Source organism: Trichechus manatus, unplaced genomic scaffold, assembly GCF_000243295.1.
Source record: "Trichechus manatus latirostris isolate Lorelei unplaced genomic scaffold, TriManLat1.0 scaffold00081, whole genome shotgun sequence".
Taxonomy (NCBI): domain Eukaryota; kingdom Metazoa; phylum Chordata; class Mammalia; order Sirenia; family Trichechidae; genus Trichechus; species Trichechus manatus.
Genome location: NW_004444017.1, coordinates 8,708,763 through 8,732,062, shown reverse-complemented (window position 1 = coordinate 8,732,062; position 23,300 = coordinate 8,708,763). Strand labels below are relative to the sequence as shown.

The 23,300-nt window shown below is 41.2% G+C and overlaps 1 protein-coding gene across 3 annotated transcripts in view; it reads right to left on the bottom strand.

The window, feature by feature from the left end:
* ELK3 (ETS transcription factor ELK3) overlaps positions 1-23,300 on the bottom strand; it is an 86,776-nt gene that overhangs the window by 62,798 nt on the left and 678 nt on the right. The window lies entirely within an intron of this gene.

Here is a 23,300-nt window from a genome sequence, read left to right as displayed (position 1 = left end):
CAGAATGAAACACTGCTCGGTCCTGCGCCATGCTCACAATTGTTGTTATACTTGAGCCCATTGTTGCAGCCACTGTGTCAATCCATCTCACTGAAGGTCTTCCTCTTTTTCACTGACCCTCTACTTTACCAAGCATGATATCCTTCTCTAGGGACTGGTCCCTCCTGATTAACGTGTCCAAAGCATGTCAGGCGAAGTCTCGCCAACCTCACTTCTAAGGAGCATTCTGACTGTACTTCTTCCAAGATAGATTTGTTTGTTCTTCTGGCAGTTTATGGTATATTCAATATTCTCTGCCAACATCATAATTCAAATGCATCAATTCTTCTTTGGTCTTCCTTATTCATTGTCCAGCTTTTGCATGCATATGAGGCAATTGAAAACACCATAGTCCTTAAAGTAGTGACAAAATTTTTTTTTTTTGTGAGGTGGAACTAAGATTATTAAAATTTATTTTCAAAAGACATTTTAATTATAAACTAATGGAAAAATAACTTGAGAAGAAACTACCTTTCTTTAAAAAGAACTGAAAAAAATTGTGGACACCCCACGTTTCACAGAAAAATCCACAAGGTATAAGTATTCACCAAAAGCTCCTGAATAAAGGAGTGTTTGCACAGATGTGCTTATAAACCAAATGGTTCTTGTTTCAGCAGCTTCAGATGGATTTGTTATACCAGTTCCTCTCAAACTACCTGTGGCAAAAGATACTTTTCTAAATCAAAATAAATTACTGGAAGGAAAAAAAATGAAATGAAAAACAGACAAAAAAGTAAGCCCCAATTTGTAAAAAATATTTTATTACTATATGTAGACAAAAATTACATTTCAGTAAATATAATTAGAGCAAACAAAACATAGAAAAAAAGTAAAGTATTACAAACATTGCACATTGTTCATTGAAAGTATGTTTCTAGGCCATTAATTTAGAGAAACGCTATTATACTCATGATTCTTTGTCTTTTTGCAATTGTAATGAAACGAAAGTTATGAGAGAAATAGTGGTTCTCATATTAAGTGCCTACAGACACATCCTGAACAAACTAAGTATATCAATAAAGTTTTTACTGTGACAAAAAAAGACATTTTGTCAACCATAGCATAAAAAAAAAACAAAAACACTGATCTGTGAGGCCAACTTCACATCCCCCAAACCTCTTTTTATCCATTTAACAAATGTTTTTGTTCTCGTTCATTCTGCAAATATCTATAGATTGTCTCTTTTTAAAAGCACACAGTGAACAGGCAAAGTAGGTATTGTTCAGCCTATTTATTTATCCTTTAAAGTTGGCCGCATTTTTCAAATAACTCCTCCACCTGAGGAAAGAGAAAGACCTTTCCCAGGAAACCAGTGATGACCTCAGTAATAATCAATATGCTAATATGCCATTTCCAGTGCATAGGAACGGCCCTTCTTTCCTTTTGAAACTCCGTGTTGTCTCTGGGTAAATTAGAAGGCAACTCAATATGTTCATTGGTGACTTTCACATGGGTCAGTTTTCTTTGGAAAAGAAACATTAACTGGCTAAGAAAGTGTCTCTGAGCTATTCTACTTCCTCTCACATCCGTACATTCATGCCATTTCCCACCCCACCCCACCATTCCACAACCCAGCCCTATCTTATCCCACATTTTCAGAATAGGCTCACAGCGAGACGGGAAAGGGCCTATTCTCACCATAGGCTGTCTCAGGTTGGTATCTCTTTGATCTGAAACTTGGCACCGTTTCAACATTTCCTAAAATTCTTGGTATAGAGTTTGTTCTTCCTGGGCTCAGAGCAGAAGAGGTGGTTGATCCACAGAGTAAATAACTAGTTGTCCTAGAAGCACACACCTATTTTTTCTGTACCACAAAGAAGCAAGTAAATTTAAGTGAGATGGTATATGGTGGAAGCTCACCACACTGCTCTACATATTACAATTTTCAACAAAAGGAGCTATTTACTGTTAGTCATTATTTCATTAGTGTCACCCAGCAATTCTAACACCGCACTTGGCACACAAGAGACACTCAATAAAAATGTGTACAATGAATTTCAGTTTCTTTGGATCTCCATTTCTTTGCCCTTAAGATGAGGACTCTAATATCTGACATCACGTTGTTGTTAGCTGCCATCCAGTCAGACCCTGACTCATGACGACCCCACGCACAACAGAATGAAATGCTGCCCGGTCCTGCTCCATCCACATGATCAGTCGTGGATTGGACTGTTGTGATCCATAGGGTTTTCACTGGCTGATTTTCAGAAGTAGATTGCCAGGCCTTTCTTCCTAGTTCATCTTAGTCTGGAAGTTCTGTTGAAACCTATTTAGCATCATAGCAACACACAAGCCTGCAATGACAGATGGGTAGTGGTTGCTCATGAGGCACATTAGTCAGAAATCGAATCTGGGCCTCCGGCATGGAACACAAGAATTCTACCACCGAACCACCATTGACCCCATCTGACTTCATAGACTCTTAAAAACTAGCTGAAGGGTCTCAACATAGAATACCTTTTTTTTCATTCTTTTTCTCAGGGAAACAACAGAATCGTCCACTTGTCCAGTGTCTTCAACTGCCTGAGCCTTGCCTCTCCCCACATGGCTGGCCAGGTAACCGCACAAATAGAGTGTATGATCTGTAGTCTTCAACGTACACATCTCCATTCAATCTCTTCTTTGAAAACATCAGACAAAATTTTTATTGGGCAGTTAGAGGAACACAAGCCTGCTAGATCAAAGCAGCCAACTGGTCACCCAGCCTCCCCAAACCGAGGCTGCAGTTCATTATAGTCGCTTGGTTAACCACATCCACCTCCTTTGTATATCAACATGCCCGTGAAACAGATTTAGAAGTGCTTGGCACTGCAGCGAAAACCTTTTCAGGTAACCAATTATATTTTTTTAAAAAGCAAAGCATGTCTTAAAAGATGAGTATGGTTGTAAAATTCTGGGTTTCCAACACCCTGGGATGCTCCCCAGTTCCCCCCAGAGAGTCGCACGTGGAAAAACGTGCTCTGCTGACAACGCTTTTTGTTTAAACAGATGGGTTGTTCCTTTCCAGACATTTTTGGACTAAAACCCGAACATTCACTTTCTTGGTGATTGTTTTTTGTTGTCCGTGTTGTTTGCGTGTACCTTAACTCTGGCTTGAGGCACGTTCCCCTTCAGTTCTCATACTTGGTAACATTTGGCTTCCTCTTCATGGGCAGGTTGCAGGCAGGAAACTGGAAAATGGGCCACAGGAAACCTGGCCTCCTACATCTGTCCCACTTTGTAATTGCGGCTCTGGTTTCATTTTGCCTTGTGTGTCAGGTCTGCCTTAACCCTCAGCATGCCGGCCAAACTCGGCTTTCTGAAAGGATGCCACCATTCTTATTTCCCAAGAAAACTTGCTGAGACTTCTTTTAACTCCCCAGTGTAATTAATCGTATGAATTCAACAGAGAATAAAAGTACTAAGCAGATTCTTCTAACAGTAGTCATTGGATCAGAAGAATATGGAGCCATAAAAATGGTTCGTTAGATTTGAAAAAGCTTTCAATGAGTCCCAAGGCTGTGAGAATTCATAATACTTAACACAGCAAAAGGTATTTTAGATAAATATGATTATTGGTAGTCAAAGGCTACCTGATTAATTTTAACCTGCTGGGCTTTGGTAAATAACATGTGAAAATGAGCTATAATTGTACCTCATTATAATTTGTCTAGGGCCCTGGTGGCGCAGTGGTTAAGAGCTCGGCTGTTAACCGGAAGGCCAGCAGTTCAAATCCACCAGCCACTCCTTGGAAACCTTATGGGGCAGTTTTACTCTGTCCTATAGGGTTGCTATGAGTCGGAATCAACTCGATGGCAATGGGTTTGGTTTTTTTTGTTTTATAATTTGTCTTATTATGATACTGTTCCAAATCATGTTTGCTGAAAATACAACTAATAGGTTGAACCATATGAAATTGCTGTTTTTATAGGTCAAAAGCAGTCAACTACTAGCAATTTCATACAGTCAACATGATACATGTAATTCCATACATAGAATAGATATGTGTACGCATATGCATATGTACGCACACACACACACACACACACATACACACAAGCACACATAACCATATCCTTAGGGCAGTGTCTTCTTTGTGTGTTTGGTCCATAAACCCTTTCGAGAATCTATAATTATATTCATACAAAATACACACAATTTCAGCAGGGCTTGTAAATCCCTAAAGATACTTTATGAATCCCAAATTAAGAGCACTGTTCTAAAGGAAATGTTAGCTAGATCCACCACCAGTAATACTGAGAGTCCTTGGGATTCTCAAAAACATGGCTTATACCAAAAAATCCATTATTTTTTTAAATAGAAGATTTTGTCTTTTAATGCTAACATTTGATGAGCACTTACTATATACCAGGCATTGTGCTGAGTACTTTATACAAAGCTGTCTAATTTTATATGCTCAGTTTGCTATTCCCATGAGGAAGCGTGGTTTAAAGAGGTGAAATAAAATGCTCACAGCCACAGGAATAACATGGGCAAACAGAGACTCATATCCAGGGACATCTGGCTCCAAAGTCCAGGTTCTTAATTACCACACATATTCCCCCTAGTAAAGGCTTCATTTCTTACATGCACACTTCACTGTTGCTAAGAGAAAGGTCTCACTTTGATTGAGAAGGTGATACAACATTCCCACTAAAAATCAAATCAGGAAATTTCCTTGCTCACTTCTGGTTTTGCTTCATCTGTGACTCAAGTTATTCCATTTGGGTTCTGCTTCAAGAAATAATTTTTTAAACCATCCCCCCCACCACCACCAGTTTGGGGTATTTTTAACCAATTTCCTTTTTTAAAAGATCTGCACATTGGTTTAGATAGGTTCCAGAATCATCTAACACTAAGAAATCAAGTTCAGTTCTTGATGAAAGTAGGGCGTTCGAAGCTACACAGTCTATAACTTAGCTCCTATACATACACTGGAGTTCCTGGGTGGCACAAAGGGTGAAGTGCTTGACTACTAACTGAAAGATTGGTGGTTCAAACCCCCTCAAAGCACCTCAGAAGAAAGGCCTGGCTATCTGCTTCCAAAAGCCTTAAAAACCCTATAGAGTGCAGTTCTACTCTGCAACACACGAGGTCGCCATGAGTTGGAACCAACTCAGCAACAACGGGTTTGGTGTTTTTTTTTTTTTTTTTTTCTTACACAAAGAGACCCAAACTCTCATGCCAATACGTTCATAGTCCCACTGAGTATGTACACAGGACAATGAAACAAGAGGATGAAAGTCAGTGGAAATGCGAATGATTTAGCCTCGTCCTGTGGGGAAAAACTGACTCATGGCGACCCCATGTGTTACAGAGTAGAACTGCTCCATAAGGTTTTGTGGCTGTAATCTTTATGGAGCAGATGGCTAAGCCTTTCTTCCGTGGTACCACTGGGTGGGTCTGAGCCGCCAACCTTTACGTTAGTAGTAGAGTACGAACTATTTGCACCACCTAGGAAACTGTTTTCTGGCCCCAGAAAGGGACCCAAAACATGTACATAGTTGATATAACTGTGAAATGAATCCTGAGAAACACTTCAAGTGTGAATAGGAACAGACTGGAAACCAAACTATTAATCTAGCGTGGCACCTAGCACCCAGCAGATGCTCACTTTTCTTTCAAAAGAAATAACCTCTAGGGAGGACTTGTTTCAGGTTCTAAGAAAGCAACCTTTGGGATTTCATGGACGAACACAACATGCACGTGCAAAAATGCTTTTTTGCATCCAGTAAAACTTATTTAAGGAGCCCTGGTGGCAGAGTGCTTAGGAGCTATGGCTGCTAACCAAAAAGTCAGCAATTTGAATCCATCAGTCGATCCCTGGAAACCCTATGGGGCAGTTCTACTCTGTCCTATGGTGTCGCTGTGAGTTGGAATTGACTTGACAGCAATGGGTGGGGTTTGGTTTGGTTGGTGGTGCAACAGTTAAACACCTGGCTGCTAACCGAAAGGTTGGTGGTTCAAACCCACCCAGTGAAACATATTTAAAACTTGCAAACTCTCCTTAAACTTGGGCTTTAATTTAATCTCCCTAATTTCCAATGGGCACTTCTCCCCATGCTCCTCTTGATCCTTGTATCTCAGAAGGCTTTGTTTGAATGGAAAATCTTTTACTCAAATTTTCATATTATTAATATCAATAACGTTTGATTCTGTGCGCAAGAGGAAAAGTTGGAAGCCAGAATCTATAAATTCTTATCATCACCAAGGCCTTAAACATTTGTGTGAGCTCAGGCAAAGAGGTTAACTTTTCTGGGTTTTGACCTCCTCATCCATAAGACGAGGATGAGGCCAGCCCTGTGACCCTCCTCACATGAATGTTATTGAAGTAAAACAGAGTTTTTAAGATTAAAAGTACCTTGAAAATAAAAATATAAGTTATTCTTGTGCTCAATACACTGTGTGAATGGTCTTTAAAATAAAAATTAAAGAAAATAACTTAAGTTTCAAGTAGAACTTTAACAGAGGTATTTTAAAGAGGATAAAAACTGGTAGCTATTTTAACGTTGTTGTTGTTGGGTGCCGTCGAGTCAATTCTGACTCATAGTGACCCAATGTGACAGAGTAGAACTGCCCCATAGGGTTTTCTGGGCTGTAATCTTTACAGAAGCAGATCACCAGGTCTTTTCTCCTGCAGAGCTGCTGGGTGGGTTTAAATGGCCAACCTTTCGATTAGCAGCCGAGCACTTAACCACTGCACCACCAGGACTCCTGATTTAATATTAGAACATGTTTATTTACTTACTTTGTTAAGATGGTTTACAAAAATAAAAATGAAGGCAATCTTACACACCACTTCCACTAAAATGAAAACCATAATCTTTCAGATAAATTTGAAAGCTTTTCTGTGCTAAATAATAAGCTGGTGAAAGCCAAAAGTATATAGCCAGTGTCCTAAGAACACTTCTGCATGATACAAAATGATGGTGGTTTTTCCACATCCAGAAACTCAAACATTTCCTGCCAGAGCATCCTCCAAACTCTTCTATTGTGTTGAAGCTGTAAAATCTTTCTAAATCAGGACTTCCTCCTATTATGCTTTAGAGGCGTCTTTCTGGGAAGGGTAGATCCAAGGCAGAAGGTAGGAATTCCTGCAGCACCACCCAGTGGAAACATTAGAAAAAAAAAAAAAGCAATATAAAATACATTTCATAAAAGAAAATTCGTGCCTCAATGCTTTTAATGAAAAATCTGGACACTGCTCTTTTTCCATCAATGGCAACAGGCAATACATTCTGTTAACAATGGTGCTCTCCTTCGTCTGTTTCTTAAACACCACCCACACAAATGACCATCAACATCACGTCTGCCTTGCCTCTCCCTATACGTGTGCACACATGCTGGGGGCCTTCACAGTGGGAGGAAGGAGAGCACCTCAGGGTTAGAGAGGATGGTGCAACCCTGGGGAGGAAGGAGTTGCCAGGCAGGGTCAGGTGTGAGCTGCAATGCCATCCCTTCCTCTCAGAAGGACCCCTAAGGGATGCTGGGGACTGGGAAGTCTGAGCAGCTGTGCTTAGCATCCCAGAGCTGATGCCAGCGTCGGGAGTTTCTGGGCAGTACTAGGTAACCATCTGTCTACTCTTCCAGCTCTGACATCTGCACAGCTATTCTACCTCCCCACGTCTGGCCTGGTGAAAGTGACAGTCTTTTCCTCCCCTCAAGGCTGCCCATCAGTCTGGTCCCTCCAGAGACTCCTTCAGAATGATCATGGCTTCAGTTCCTCTGCCCTACCAAGGCCACTGTGGGTCCCACAGCCCCTACACAGGTTGTTTCTGTTTGTCTGCACTTCGTTTGTCGCCATCACCAAAACATGTCACTCTTGACCAGTGACTGCTTCTTACACATGCGTGACACATCGATCGGGCTACTAGAATTCCTGGGAACTGAATGGAACAATAGGAACCCCTGCCCTCCTTGTTCCAGCTTTTCTTCACAGAAAGCCCTCGTGATGGCCTGGAGAAGGAGAGACACTCTGGTCTTTCCAGGGAAACTCTTTTGTCTTCTCTATAGAACTTAAAATTATAAGTATCATTTCCTTAATAATTTTTGGACAGTCCAGTCACTAAAAAAAAAAAAAGAAAACTCCCCAACATCAGACCAAAGACTACAGCCTTCAGTGTGGATTATGCCTCAACATAAAGAAGACAAAAATCCTCACAACTGGACCAATAAGCAGCATCATGATAAATGGAGAAAAGATTGAAGTTGTCGAGGATTTCATTTTACTTGAATCCACAATAAATGCCCATGGAAGGCAGGAGTCAAGAAATCAAATGATGTACTGCATTGGGCAAATCTGTTGCAAAAGACTTCTTTAAAGTGTTATAAAGCAAAGATGTAACTTTAAGGACTAAGGTGCACCTGATCCAAGCCATGGTGTTTTCAATCACCACATATGCATTCGAAAGTTGGACAATGAATACAGAAGATCGAAGAAGAATTGACACCTTCGAATTATGGTGTTGGCAAAGAATACTGAATATACCATGCACTGCCAGAAGAACAAAGTCTGCCTTGGAAGAAGTACAGCCAGAATGCTCCTTAGAAGCAGGGATGGCAAGACTCTGTCTCAGGTACTTTGGACACGTTATCAGCAGGGACCAGTCCCTGGAGAAGGACATCATGCTTGGTAAAGTGGAGGGCAGCAAAAACGAGGAAGACCCTCGATGAGATGGACTGACACAGTGGCTGCAACAACCGGCTCAGGTATAACAATGATTTTGAGGATGGCACAGGACCAGGCAGTGTTTTGTTCTGTTGTATACAGGGTCACTATGAGTCAGAAGCAACTTGATGGCATCTAACATCATCAGTACTTCTAGGAAAGTACTCTCCCCTTCTCCCAAAGTAAATCCACTGTAACCATTTCAAACGTCTTTTTTAAATGGTATATAGATAGGTATAGAATATAAGACTAGTTACAGACGATCCTGAAATTACTTAGATGTACAGTGAAAACCGTGAGAGCCGGAACTCAATGGAACTGGCTTGTTTTTCCAGGTCTCGAAAGTTTTCCACCTTTGGAGGGTGCAGTCACCACTTTTTTAGTTCTCATTTTAGTGGGAAATATTTGAGTTTTCAGTCTCTGATAGGTTTGTGCCTTACAATTTCCAGCTTTTGCAGGTTTTACTGTATATGATCATATACCGGTGGCACAAATGGTTAGGCACTGGGCTACTAACCGAAAGGTTGGCTATTCAAACCCACCCTGAAGCACCTCAGAGGAAAGCCCTGGTGATCTGCTTCCAAAAGGTCATAGCCATGAAAACCCTATGGAGGGAAGTTCTACTCTGACACACATGGGGTCACCATGAGTTGGAATTGACTTGGTGGCAACTGGTACTGGGTTTATATGACCAATGTTAAAACTTTAAAAATATAGCTTATTTGAACTCCTAAAATTTTACAAAGAGCTAATAGCACTATCAATCCTATTTTTTTTTTCTTTTTCTGAAATTTAATATTTGCCAAACTGTGCTGTTTCCTGATGTCAAGATTCAGTAGGATAATACTGACATTAGCTAGTTTTGGGGTCCTACCATATATAGAATCCTTGCCAAAATAATTTTAAGTTACTGGTATTTGCAACTAAGGGACCACCAGTGACACTTGCTTTAGAGTTTTCTGAGAAGCATAAAGAGTTAACATACAGGGTAACTACCAAAAGCCGCTTAGCCTAAGCAAGGAAATGGACTCTTCCAGGCTTCTGGATTCTACAGTCACTTCAGCTTCAGTGCTTTTCTCTGGTGTTCTTCTCAGTAAAATAAAATGTTTAATGGTTTAGGAAATGCAAACTCAAGGCATAAACATCGGTACATAAATCTGCTATGATAATATATTCTCTTTGGAAGGGATCTGTAAAAAATAGTGAACCTGCAGTCTTCAAAATATCATCACCTGCTCATGTGGCGGACATCTGTGGGGGATTTAGCTGCATCTGAAGTCACGAAGGTAGGAATTATCTCTTTTATAGCTTCACTCTCCCCACAGGCATATGTTTCTCTCACATTTTTGTACATGGATATCAAGTCTAGCTATGATCAGACAGTGCCAAATGCAGAGAGTTTCCTTTCAATTTAAATAACTTCTAATATTTATAGATTTTTTGAACATGAAGTAAAAATATAATCTGTTCAGGTAAAATAGCAAAAGGCATCTCATTTTGTACTGAATGTTTTTTAAAATCAAGTCTGACTTGTAGATAAACTACAGTAAGTGGAATTCACTTAAAATATCTTGGTGTTCCTGATAGGTGTGGTAATTTTCTAAGAACACTGCTGGAAAAATAGACAGTAGATGATTTCAAAATTAAATACTCTCCCAATATCTCATGCTTAAAACCTACTTTTTTTAAAATTAACCCACAAAATGTATTGATTAAATGAACAAAAGAACATTAGAACTGTCTGTCATCAAGTGGCAGACCAACGGGTCATTCATTCATATCAGGCTAGTGTTGAACCTATTCATGTATTTCCTCCACTAAAGCATCTGATGGCAGAGAATGGTTATTGGTGGCATTAGCATCACACAGCGGATCCAAATCCCCAAAGCATTCTCACTACCTTAAATTCCCATTGAGGAATCTTTCAGCCTTTTTGAAGTGTCACACACAAATTCTTACTCTACTTATTCTCCTAATAATTGTTCAACCTGCATCTATTTACTGTACCAAATAACAGCCAGATCCTGCTTTAGATGATCTATTTTCTCTCGCTAAAGAAAATCACACTTTCTATTAGGTAAAATATCTTCATCATTTGGTGCCTGTATGATCTACATCAAAGTCTTAAGGTTTCTACTTTCTTAAAGACAAATAACTTGGTGTTAATATTTAGTTTAAACAAACAAACAGACAAACAAAGATGTGGCCACAGCTGGAGGATACTGTGCTTGTGGTTCAGTTCTGACTTAAACCAAAGCAAGGCAACAGTCTTACTGAGACTGGTGACTCCCGATCTTTTGAGAACCACAGTACACCTGGGTCACTTTGTTTGATTCAAGACATCTTCCAACTGCGTACAGTTTATTTTAAGAAATTTTAACAGCCTTCAAAATTACTCCATTTATAAAAGTATCATCCACAGAATTAAGATTCAGTGCTAAAGAGACTGAAAAAGTGAATTAACCAAAGCCAGGGAATGCCAGGTGGCTGAATGAGTGATTCCTATTTTTGCCCCGGGGTGGTGCAAATGGTTAACATTGTCACTGCTAGGCAAAAAGGTTAGGGGTTCGAGTCCACCCAGAGGTGCCTCAGAAGAAAGACTTGGAGATCTACTTCCAAAAAAATCAGCCATTGAAAACCCTATGGAGCACAGTTGTATTCTGACACACACGGGGTTGCAAAGAGCCAGAGTTGACTTGACTGCCATCGGTATGGTATGGTATCAAAGATGAAGCCCATCAGGGACGGATTACCCAATAAGCAAGGCAACCATGCACTTACAGCATTGACAAAACAGGGGCACCAGCTGTCCAAAGCGAAGACCCATAGATGCCAAGCAGACAGGACACAAGGAAAAGCAAGGGCAGCAGTGAAAGAGAACTGGTAGGGCACTAAATGAAATTGATAACCAGCTCCAGCGCATGAAAATGTGCTGGCCAGAAATAAAGGTCACGCAGGGTCACAAGGGCACCCATGAGCAAGGTTGTTTAAGCTATGAGACCCCTACCACTTCAACACCTTCACTGACATCTGTCTCCTAAGATCCCCTTCTGTGTAACTGAAACTCCTTATCTCAGCTGGTCTCTTGGGAGGATACTATTTCTTTCTAATAAAAAAGAGGTGGGGGTGAGCTGTTGAGTCTAACTCTTGCTACAATCACCCAATATGCAACTGGATCCAATGTAAGAGGTTACTAGGCAAGGATGGATTATATTAATAGATAATAGGTCTCTGATCCATTTTGAGAGAACCATCTTGTACATCCGTGTCTGCTGATCCAGCAACTCCAGCTTGGAGGGCCAGCAGTGCTCTTTGCCATGATACAAACACAAGGGTATGCTCTTGTGCATGCCCTGGCAAACAACCAATGGGAACTCCAGTCCCAAATGATGCACAAAATAGAGGGAACTTGAGTAAGTTGACCATTGCAATGAATTCAATCAAGTTACTTTTTAATCATATAGCATTTACATAGAGAGTTATGTCCTAAGTTTTGTAAACAATAATATTTATAACTTTAAAATATGATTGGCAACACAAAGACACAATCTAGTATACATTTAATATAATACTAACATGGAATAATAATTTACCATAATATTAATATAGCAAAAGTCCAAAAAATACTGGAAATATTTATCTAACATGAAAAGTTTTAATTTATGTAGCAAGTGAGTTTTGTTTCTTATTGTCTGTCGTGTGGCATACAGTGCTTGATATTACTCTATATATGCAAAATCATTGAAGAATTTGTAACAACAAATAATAAAATGTTTTTAATTATAATATGTTAGAGATGAAAGATCTATCTAAAAATAAAATATAGTAATTTGTTGTAATATTTGTTTTCTGACCATTAAATTTTCTTTTATGACATCTTTTTATTTGTTCATTTATAATTATAGCATTTTATTATGAAACAAGCAACAAAATTGAAGCAGGAGCCATGTAACGCAAAATTGGTGAAAGCAGTTTTCGTTGTGGGAGAGCAACAGAATTTAGCATTGATTGTTGAAACAAGCAAACAAGCGCTGAAGCACTAAGTTCACTGACTCATTTTCCTTCTAGAATATGTGGAATATTCTTTTGGTAGAAAATACGGTATACAGTAAAAATCTTAGTACCTCGCACTCACTAAAAATTTTATAATCCAGTTCATCTCATTTCAATAAAATGGCATAGGCTGCTTTTGTGTTCAATTGCTAATATTATTGCGGCATTTAAAAAGAAGTCACATCATGGATAGCTAAGACACACATAAATATATATATATATATAACTCACATATCCTGTTTGAATGCGTGAGTGAACAGAGGAGGGAGCATCACAGATTAGCAGTGTTTAGGGCCCTCACATGCCTTAATCCGGCCCTGAAAGCCCGTCCCATCAAGAAGCATTTCTGCACTTACTAGAGGCTTGTATTTCAGCCTCTGAAGTCAAATCTTCCAAACTCCAATAAGGGGATAAAGTGGGGAATTTGTATCTCCAGTTCAATGAGTAACCAGAGAAGTGTTCTTCTGAACTTTTAATTTAGTGTTAGGAAGTTATTCTAACAACAGCAGTTCCTTTTCTTGCTTTAGTTAACAGAGAACTATGACTCTTCCCAGGCTTCAGTATCGTCATTCTTAGGATGATGAGTAAATAAATAATTCCCAGACTCTTTTTTTGCTGCTTTTGTTTTAATTTCTCTTTTCTGACAAGTAAGAAGTTCAAGGAGAAAAATCTGCTTAATGACACATCATGGTTAATCAAGGCTTGACTATCAACAAATCGCTCCTTGGCAAAGCCCAGCTGAAGTTAATAGCAGATGTATTCCCTCTTCTCCCAAAACAATTTAGGTATTTAGTCATTAATCTTTTCACAATCACGTAAGAAAGAGTCTGTTATTATTTTAAAACTCAACCAGAAGCATCATTCATTACAAAAAGTTAAAGACAAAATCTGTACACACAGGCTTTAGTATAAAGCGAATTCAGAAGGAATTTTAACTGTGAATATTTGGAACTCAAAACTGGTTACCCAAGGGAACTATGAAAACTTGGTCAATTGAATCCTTTAATGAAGGGCGGAATTGACTTGACCGCCATGGGTTTGGATTTGAGCTTTGGTAAGGAGCCCTGGTGGTACAGTGATTAAGCACTCAGCTACTAACTGAAAGGTCAGTAGTTCGAACCCATCCAGCTGCCCTGTGGGAGAAAGATGTGGCAGTCTGCTTCTGTAAAGATTACAGCCATGGAAATCCTATGGAGCAGCTCTACTCTGTCCTATATGTTGGTTGCTCTAGAATGGAAAGAACTTTACATTGAGAGTCTTTCAAGCTGTTTATTCCAGTATTTAATAATCCTGATATCAAAAATAGAGCTAAAACTTGTCCTCTTGGATATTAACACACTAACCTGATTTCTGTATATCTACTGTCCGATTGGAAACCCTGGTGGCATAGTGGTTAAGAGCTATGGCTGCAAACCGAAAGGTCAGCAGTTCGAATCCACCAGGCCCTCCCTGGAAACCATATGGGGCAGTTCTACTCTGTACTATAGGGTCGCTATGAGTTGGAATCAACTCAACAGCAATGGGTTAGTGTTCAATTGCCAGCCAATGCACCTCATGGGCAGACAACACCCATCTGTCTGTGGAGTGTCGTTGTGATGCAGAACAGATTTCAATGGAACTTTCAGACTAATATAGACTAGGAAGAAAGGCCTGGCAATCTACTTCTGAAAATTAGCCAATGAAAACCCTATGGGTCACAATGGTCTGGTCCAGTTGTACATGGGGTTGCCACGAATCGGGGGCCAACTTGTCAGCTGCTAACAACAACAAACAACTTTTCTTGAAAGTCTGGAAAAGACCATGGAAAAGGATAGAGACGATCTTCTTGGCTGCCCTTGCAATTTACAAAGAGATTTACCTGTTATTAATCCCAGGCAATTCGCTGCCTAGAAAAGAGCTGGATTTATGCAAAGCACCTAAGTGCTTTATCAAGTCCATTGGAAAAATACACAGGGACTATATTAGCAACAAGGAGCCCTGGTTGGGTGCAGTGGTTAGAGCGCTCGGCTGCTAATCAAGAGGTCCGAACCCACCAGCAGCTCCACAGGAGAAAGATGTGGCAGTCTGCTTCTGTAAAGATTACGGCCTTGAAAACCCTATCGGGCCATTCTACTCTGTCCTATAGCGTCGCTATGAGTTGGAATCAATTTGATGGCAGTGGGTTTGGTTTGGGTTTTATCTTAGAGAGCTTTTTCTCCCCCTCAGATAGTTTTTAATTCACTGGGCGCCAGGTATTACAAAAAGTGCTGAAATAAACACAAGAATGAGAAAAACAGATCCAGGTCCAGAGGGAGCTTACAGACTGATGGGCATGACAGACACGAAATGCATCATGACACACACACATGCAGGTATCCCTCACTATCCGGATCTACTGGGTTCCAGGGTTTGGGCAGGGACTTCAGACAGCGAGGGATCTCATGCTATCAAATCTACTTGGTCCCTGAGTTTTGGATGAAGAGTATTAATTAATTAATTAATGAGGGACACCAGTCCTATCTCCAGAAATATGACTCTGAAACTATTCAGTTCCTGCATTTGGAGAGCAAGGGTTCGGAAGAGGAAGAATTCAGCTAATGAGGAAACTTATAGTTAATGCCTGTGGCAAAGGTTCCAAGGGCCAGGAACAGGCAAATGTGGGAGACCTAGTCTGCAGACCAGCAAAAGCCTCCCCTGGGAAGTGACAGTTGAGCTGATGGCTGAAGGACAAATAGGAGTTGGCTAGGCAACGTGAAATGAGAAAAAAGGATAGGAGAGGGGGCAAGGGCAGAGGAGATAATTCCAAGAAGAGGGAACAGTATTTGCAAAGAGGCCCAGTGGCCAGGGGGCACATGAAGCATTTGAGGAATTGAGGTCAGCATGGCTGGTCCAAATCATGGCTTAGAGGCGGTGTCAAGGATTTTGGTCTTTATCCTAAGCTCAAGCCACCAGAAGATCTTAAGCAGGGAAGTGACATGGTCCGATCTGTGTTTTTAAAAGACTCCTCTAGCTGCTGGGTGGAGGAGGGGTTGGAGGGGGAGAGAGGGAATGCAGGAACCCTCAGATACAGACCTTGTGGATGGGGAGCATTTCCAAAGACTGTTAGAAGTAAGGAGTAGGGATTTAACCAGGTGATCAAAATCTTATCTGAACCTACTCAGCACCCAACTCAGAGGCAGTCACTGGTATCTCCAAGAATGGAAGGCTATGGGTCCCTAGAAATGAGGGCTGCCTGTCTTAAATCTCAAATGACCAGGAGGAAAGGAAGCACAGCACCCAATACTGACCTTCTGTTGGGATGTTCATTATTCAGTAAGGGGCCAAAATGGGATTGAAGGGGAAACTTACGGGGAATCCCATTTCTTACCACAAAATAGAGTTTGTTTAACGGCTGTACAAGTCTAAAAGTTGGCTCTTCGGGGATGACAGCAAAAATTTACATCACACTTTTACAACTCTTAGAAGAATTCTTTACTCCAAAAACGTAGTATACTAACAGGACTTTTGACCTGAAAGGATTTATCCCAGCTTCTTTACTTCAGCCACTTTACAATCTGGCTGAGGAAACTGAGGCCCAGGGAGCTTAAGTAATAGCTTTTCAACACAATGAGTTTTAAAGGAATATATTTTTTTCTACCGCATACATGTTACTTTTGGTTAAGTGATATCAAATAACGTAGACGGGATTTTTTTCTTTTATTGTATGATGTAGAAATCCACACATTCTACTGATTTATTTTCTACCTAGCAGAATAAATAAAATACTGTACTGGGTGTTCTGAGCTTTAATAAAATACATGATAGAATCATGAAATTGTCATAACGGAATAAAAAAATAGCCAGGGAACATTTTGGGGTGATGGAAATATTTTCTATTTTGAAGGGGTTATGGTTCAGAGCTAGGCCCGTGAGGGATGCAAACGGTTTGCACTCGGCTACTAACTGGAAGGAAGGCTGGTGGTTTGAATTCACCCAGAAGTGCTGCAAAAGAAAGCCTGGCAATCTACTTCATTAAGACTGCAGCCACTGAAAACTCTACGGAGTGCAGTTCTACTCTGCAACACGTGGGGTCACCATGAGTTGGAATCGACTCAACGGCAACAGGTTTGTTTTTTTGTTTTTTTTAATGGTTCAGTGGTAGAATTCTCACCTTCCATGTGGAAGACCCAGGTTCAATTCCCAGCCAAGGTACTTTAGCGCAGCCAGCACCCATCTGTCAGTGGAGGCTTGCATGTTGCTATGATGCTGAACACGTTTCAGTGGAACTTCCAGACCAAGACAGACTAGGAAGAAAGGCCTGACAATCTACTTCCAAAAATCAGCCAGTGAAAACCCTATGGGTCACAAGGGTTGGATACCATTGTGCATGGTCTCACCATGAGTCAGGGCCAACTTGAGTGCTGCTAACAACAATAGCGACAATATGGGTATAGACAACAACACTTAGGAACTACGCATTTTAATGTATATAAATTATACCTCAATTTAAAAAAGGAAAAAAAGACACCAATGGTCTTGGATTCTTTATTCTATAGTTTAGACTAATAGACACCTAACCTCACCACACAGGCTAAGGGAAGGCATCCAGATAAGTGTGTTGTCTATTCACCCCATCACTGTCATGTGTAAACATGGATAATGAGGAATTATTCATAGACCTGGTAACTTTAAAAATATTTATGATACTATGTGCTTTAGTGCCTCTTTGAGGGTGTCTGAGTAAATGCGATTTAATCGAATTCTAGTTAGAATACATTAATATAGCCAGCATCTTAATTTCTTTAAATATATACATGTAAATCTCATAGCCAAGTTATAAAATAATCCCATTTAATTCTTAGAGTAATTTAGTAATTACTCTCCAAGAAATGTAAATTAATACACATCAATAAAGTAGTCAATGACTTCATTCCTAGTGCAGTTCAAACCAAATTACAATGTACTACAATGACAAGTTCAAAGTGTTGTTTTGTTTTTCTCAAAGTTTTTTGTTTTTTTAAAACTGCTGACATATATGTAAGTTTCCAGTAAAGGATGAAAGGCCATTTTCATTTTGGTTGTGGGGAGGAATCATGACGAGTCAAACTTCTGAATAGAATAGTTACTTAGACTGAATGGTCTACCATTGTTGAAGATTTTTAGAATTTGTTAACAGAAGGCTAAACACACACGCACACTAATAATTCAGTTTACTGCGACTACACTTTAAACAGCAAATTCAGAGTATTCAAGGTCTTACTGACATGGTTTCAACCAGAAAGCTCGAAACTGGCCATGGGCAAGAATAACCTTGAGCTAAAAATCTAAAATGACAATTGCAAAGTTTGGAAAATCCACTTACGCAAAATGAAACAGGAATAAATAAGAGTTGTCAAAGTATACACCCTTCTCCCTCTTCAGAGTTAGATACGTTCGAGGTGTATTTTCGGTTTAACCTAGTTTCTCTTCTTTCATCATTTAGCATTCTATGTTGATGTGTAGTGCCCTGGACTTCCTGTTACTACATCTTGATATTCTACTGCACATCATGACTCATTCTTAAATCATAGAGAAACTCATCAAAATCCCAAATTTCACAGCACGTATGAATTCAGTCTTTCAAGAGGGCGGCATTCTTAGAATATTACTTGGGCCACAGAGGACAAAAAGACCAAACAAGTCTATGTAGAAATTATGGCAATCCACTGTTGAGTCAACACGCTTATTAGATTAATAAACACAAGCTCTATGTGTGGTAAATTTGGTCTTAGTACGAGTTATTACAATGTGTTCCATGATATGTGAAGTAAAAATAAGTTACAAAACAGTATGTGCAGTGTGATCCAATTAAAATTTTTGTATGTATGTATATGTGCATTTAAAAAGACTGGAAAGCTATACATCAAAATGTTACCAGTCGGATTAAAGGAGATTTGTGCATGCGGTTTTCTGTATCTTCCTAAAGTGAGTCACATTCATACTTTCTGCAACAACAAAAGCTAACCTTTCAAAAATACTGTTGTGTAGTGTGGTCTCAGGTATGTTATAAATCAATCCAAGAACGCAAAGAGGAAATGTTGTTGTTGTTGGGTGCCATTGAGTCGATTTCAATTCATAGAAACCCCATGTGACAGAGCAGAACTGCCCCATTCGGTTTTCTTGGCTATAATGTTAAGGAAGCAGATCACCAGGTCTTTCTCCACAGAGCTACTGGGTGGGTTCGAACCACCAACCTTTCAGTTAACTGTCGAACTACCAGAGCTGGGAAATATAGGTAACTAAAACAGCAAACCAGCTGCCGTGACTCCAATTTATGGTGACCCCTTGTGTTTCAGAGTAAAACTGCACTCTATAGGGTTTTCATGACTGTGACCTTTTGGACTAGGGACATAAAATTTTTTTTTGGTCAGAAACACGCAGAAAAATATGACAGAAATAATGTCCTTTATTCAAATTACCCATGCCAGGAGCTCCAATTCATAGGTATATGTGTAAGTGAAGGGGCCAGAGGCAAAACACCTGGGGTCTACACCAGTGACAAAATCCGAGTAGTTCGAGAACCCATTTCTTTTAAAGTTCAATGAGGAACTCCAGGTCTGGGAAAGTGGAGATGACTGAGTCACTCCCTAGGACTGGAAGACAGCGAACGTTAATTAGTAGGCAGTAACTCACCATCAGTGAACAAAGACTCTACTATAGGAAGCCACAGCCTCAGATAATAGGTAATGTTTTGCAACATTTCATCGTACCATACTGTTTTTTGTTTTTTTTTTTAACTCCGGTAAATATAATCAGGTAGCACAGAACATACAAAATCCAAGATCTGACATCTAAGAAAGGAATATTGTAATTTACATACACTGCCTGTAAATCCTTTAAAACAAATTTCAGGAAGAGATTCAAGTTCCTAAAAGTTATTACAAATATAAATTTCAATATATGATCTCAGGGTTACATTTACTGCATATTGGCAGTTTCAAGTTATTTAAGCTTTTAAGTAAGAAAAAGAGGAGATTCTTAATAAAGGTTTAGGAAATTCCAAATGCAAACGATGCAGAAAATCATGCTCTCTGCCATCTAGGCTGCTTCCACTCTGGTTGAAAAACCATTTGTACCTTAGTGACTGAAGATGCTACACTTGTGGAGGTTCAAAGATAGTCTACTTTAGCTCACAAAGGGTACGCCATCACAATGTCATCAGTTCATTCCATTGCATATAACGGACCAAAAAACAAACAGAGACAGGAAATTTACACATACTGTGTTATCTATATGGCAAAAAAGTAACTGATGACTTTCACATGCCCTATTACTTGAATGAATGCATGTGGAAGAGTTTCATCATCATCATAACTAACGTAAATCCATCTGGCCACTATTAACAGTTTGGGCCAGAAAATTCTTTGTTGTGGGGGGCTGTCTTGTGCCTTGCAGGATATTTAACAGTGTCCTTGGCTTCTACCCACTATGCCAGTAGCACCTCCTCCAGTTATGACATCCAAAAATGTCTCCAGACATCGTCAAATGTCCCCTGGGTGGCAAAATTGTCCCTAGTTGAGAACCATCGACATAAATGAACCTTATGCACTCCAATTAATAACCAATTAGAATAATAACTAATTGGAAGGAGGAATTCTAGTTATCTCATTTTTATTTTAATGGAAATGAACTCTTGAAATGCGAATTTTACACCTTCCATTCTTAAAGCACTCTCGTGCAAAGTGATGTTAGCTTTTGGAAGCTTTTTTACTGTCTCCAGATTAGGAGCCCTAGTGGCGCGGTGGTTAAGCGCTGGGCCGCTAACCGAGAGGCTGGCGGTTCTGCCGTCCACGGGAGAAGCATGTGGCAGTCTGCCTCCATAAAGATTACAGCCCAGCAAAACCTACGGCGTAGCTGTACCTTGTCCTATAGGGTCGCTATGAGTTGGAATCGACCTGACGGCAACGGGGTTCAACTGTTGTTCCCCTACTATCATAGCTTCCCGTGATACAATTTACTGAGCATCCCACTGACTCATGCCGGTTGGGCTATTTTTAGGACATGCCTTGCCACCATAAACCAAAAGGTCGGCAGTCCGAATCCACCAGCCGCTCCTTGGAAACCCTATGGGGTAGTTACTCTGTCCTATAGGGTCCTTATGAGTCGGAATCCATTCGACGGCAACGGGTTTGATTTTTTTTTTTTGGCCACCACAAAAGAAATGCCAACACCATAAACATTCTCAAGAAAGGCAACATGCCCTTGTTAATAAAGGAATCCCACAGTTACAATCGGATTCCTTAATTCTTAATCCATTTTAGTAACTCTACACATTTCTAGCCAACACTTAAGAGTTAAAAATTAAAAAAAGGCCAGAGGCCTTTTGCTATGTTTGGCATAGAAAGGCAATCACTTTTCATACTAAGGGGTTTTTGCCTGCAGGATCATTACCGCAAACTCTAAAAACACTTACGGACAGTCTTCTTAACTGTCCGACCCACGTGTCCTCCTAACACAATTTGAAATTTTATAATCCTCATAAATTGAAACTCCTGACCTTTCCCAAATAAATGTGTGCCAGAGAGAAGAGACAGACATCTGAGACTATTTTGTCTGGCAATAAGGTGGTAAGGTTCAGAAATCGATTAATAGATGCCTGGAACACGTTTCAGCGATCCCTGGTGGCACAGTGGTTAAAGCGCTCGGCTGCTAACCAGCCCCTCCTCGGGAGAACATGTGGCAGTCTGCTTCCGTAAAGATTTACAGCCTTGGAAATCCTCCGGGGAAGTTCTACTCTGTCCTATAGGGCCGCTATGAGTCGCAATCGGAATCGCCTTGACAGCAGTGGGTGGGTTTGGAATATGTTTGGTTTCTCAGGTCCCTCCCCTTCCCACAAAGACTGAAGCCTGGAGGGAGAGGATGGGTGTGTTTGAACTGCTTGGGCAACAGAAACGACACACAGGCACACACACCGCACAACTAGGAAGGAAAAACCTGTACGTTCGAAATCCAAAATGGCCAAGAGTGACTTCAAAGTTTTCACGATGCTGCCCTGAAAAAGCTCAACTGGCGGCTGCACCTCTAAGTAAATAAAGCAGTAACTTGTCTCCCTCTGCAGCTCAGGGCTCCCCGGGCTGACAGTGGCTGCACAAAACCCCTCCTGTGTGGAGCAGCGGAAACTCCTAATGAGATTAGTTGGTGTGTGTGCAGACATTACTTAGCAATGACTAAAGGGGCTCTCTCTTCCTCCAGCAGCCAGTGGAAAATTCAGGGAACTTTTTCCCCCTGCAGCAGCAGCAGCAGCAGGAGCAGAGTCCCTCTAACCCTCTCCCCAGCCAACTCCAAAAACAAGTCGGCCTCCCCCCGCCCCTCGGGGCTGGTGCGGGGAGGGGAGGTACAGACGGGCCAGGGGCTTTCAAAGGAGGGAGGGTCGGAGGGGGCCGGCAGGGAAGGGGCGGGGGACCCCTTGAACACTACAAAGGAAACTGTAAAAGGCACAAATACATAAACCTGAGAAGGGGCAAACCACAGTTTCTTTGTGAGCTCCTCCAGTGAGTCATTTTCAAGATGCTGTCTGCTGCCAGTTTCAAAGCGGAAGCGCATGGCAATTAGTCTTGCCGTTTCCAGACAAGCCAGAAACTCTCCCGACACTCGTTTTTTTTTTTTTTCTCTAAAAAGCCCCTTTTGCAGTTTCTGAAATAACATTTCTTGACCCCACCCCCACTCGCCGCCTAACTGCAGCTTGTCCTCAGAATGATTCGGTTCAGAAAACATAGCAAAACCTAGGTCGTTTTATTTTTCTTTTTTATCATTTTTTAACCCCACCCCCGCAAGTTATAGTAGCATTAACAAAAAACAAAAACAAAACACCCAGCCCGTTGCCGACCAGTGGATTCCGTCTCACAGTGACCCTATAGGACAGAGTAGAACTAGCAGTAGGGTTTCCAAGGCTGTAACTTTTACAAGAACAGAGTGCCACATCTTTCTCCTGTGGAGCCGCTGGTGGGTTCGAACCGCCGACGCTTCGGTTAGCAGCCCAATGCTTAACCACTGCACCACCAGGGCTCCTCATAGTAGCATTACAGGCCAACATTCAGTTCCAAGCTGAGCTGCCCCTTCCTTAAGAGCTGGGAACGCCAAGACCATCTCTTGCCCCGTCCTCCAAAACCGTGTCCAGGAAAGCCTCCGCCAGCTTTTAAATGTCTGGCTGGGCGTGAATCTGGGACGGTGACCTAGGTGGGGGTCACCTGCCGAGCGCGAGTGGACACTGCTCCCAACCGCACGGCTGCCTGCATCCCATGACCTCCGCCTCCTTCTCCATCTCTTTCTCCCCCCGCAAGCCCCAACACCAGTGTCCTCTCCCCACCCGAGGGGAGCCAAGCCCCAGACCAGCTGGAAGGTCAGCGGTGGTCCAGCTTCCAGGCACGCAGCCTGTTAAGAGTCACCTTTCTTCCCGGGTACCCGAAGGCTCACCCTGCCGCTGCCTGCATCTGCCCCCTTAGTGCCTGCCGTACTAGAGCTTCTCGGGGCTGCGCGCCCGGCGCCCCCTCCCCTCGGCTCGCAGCGGAGCCCAAGGGCGGGGTGCCGCCCAGGGTCCCCGCAGCCCCCAGTCCGGCGCGCGGAC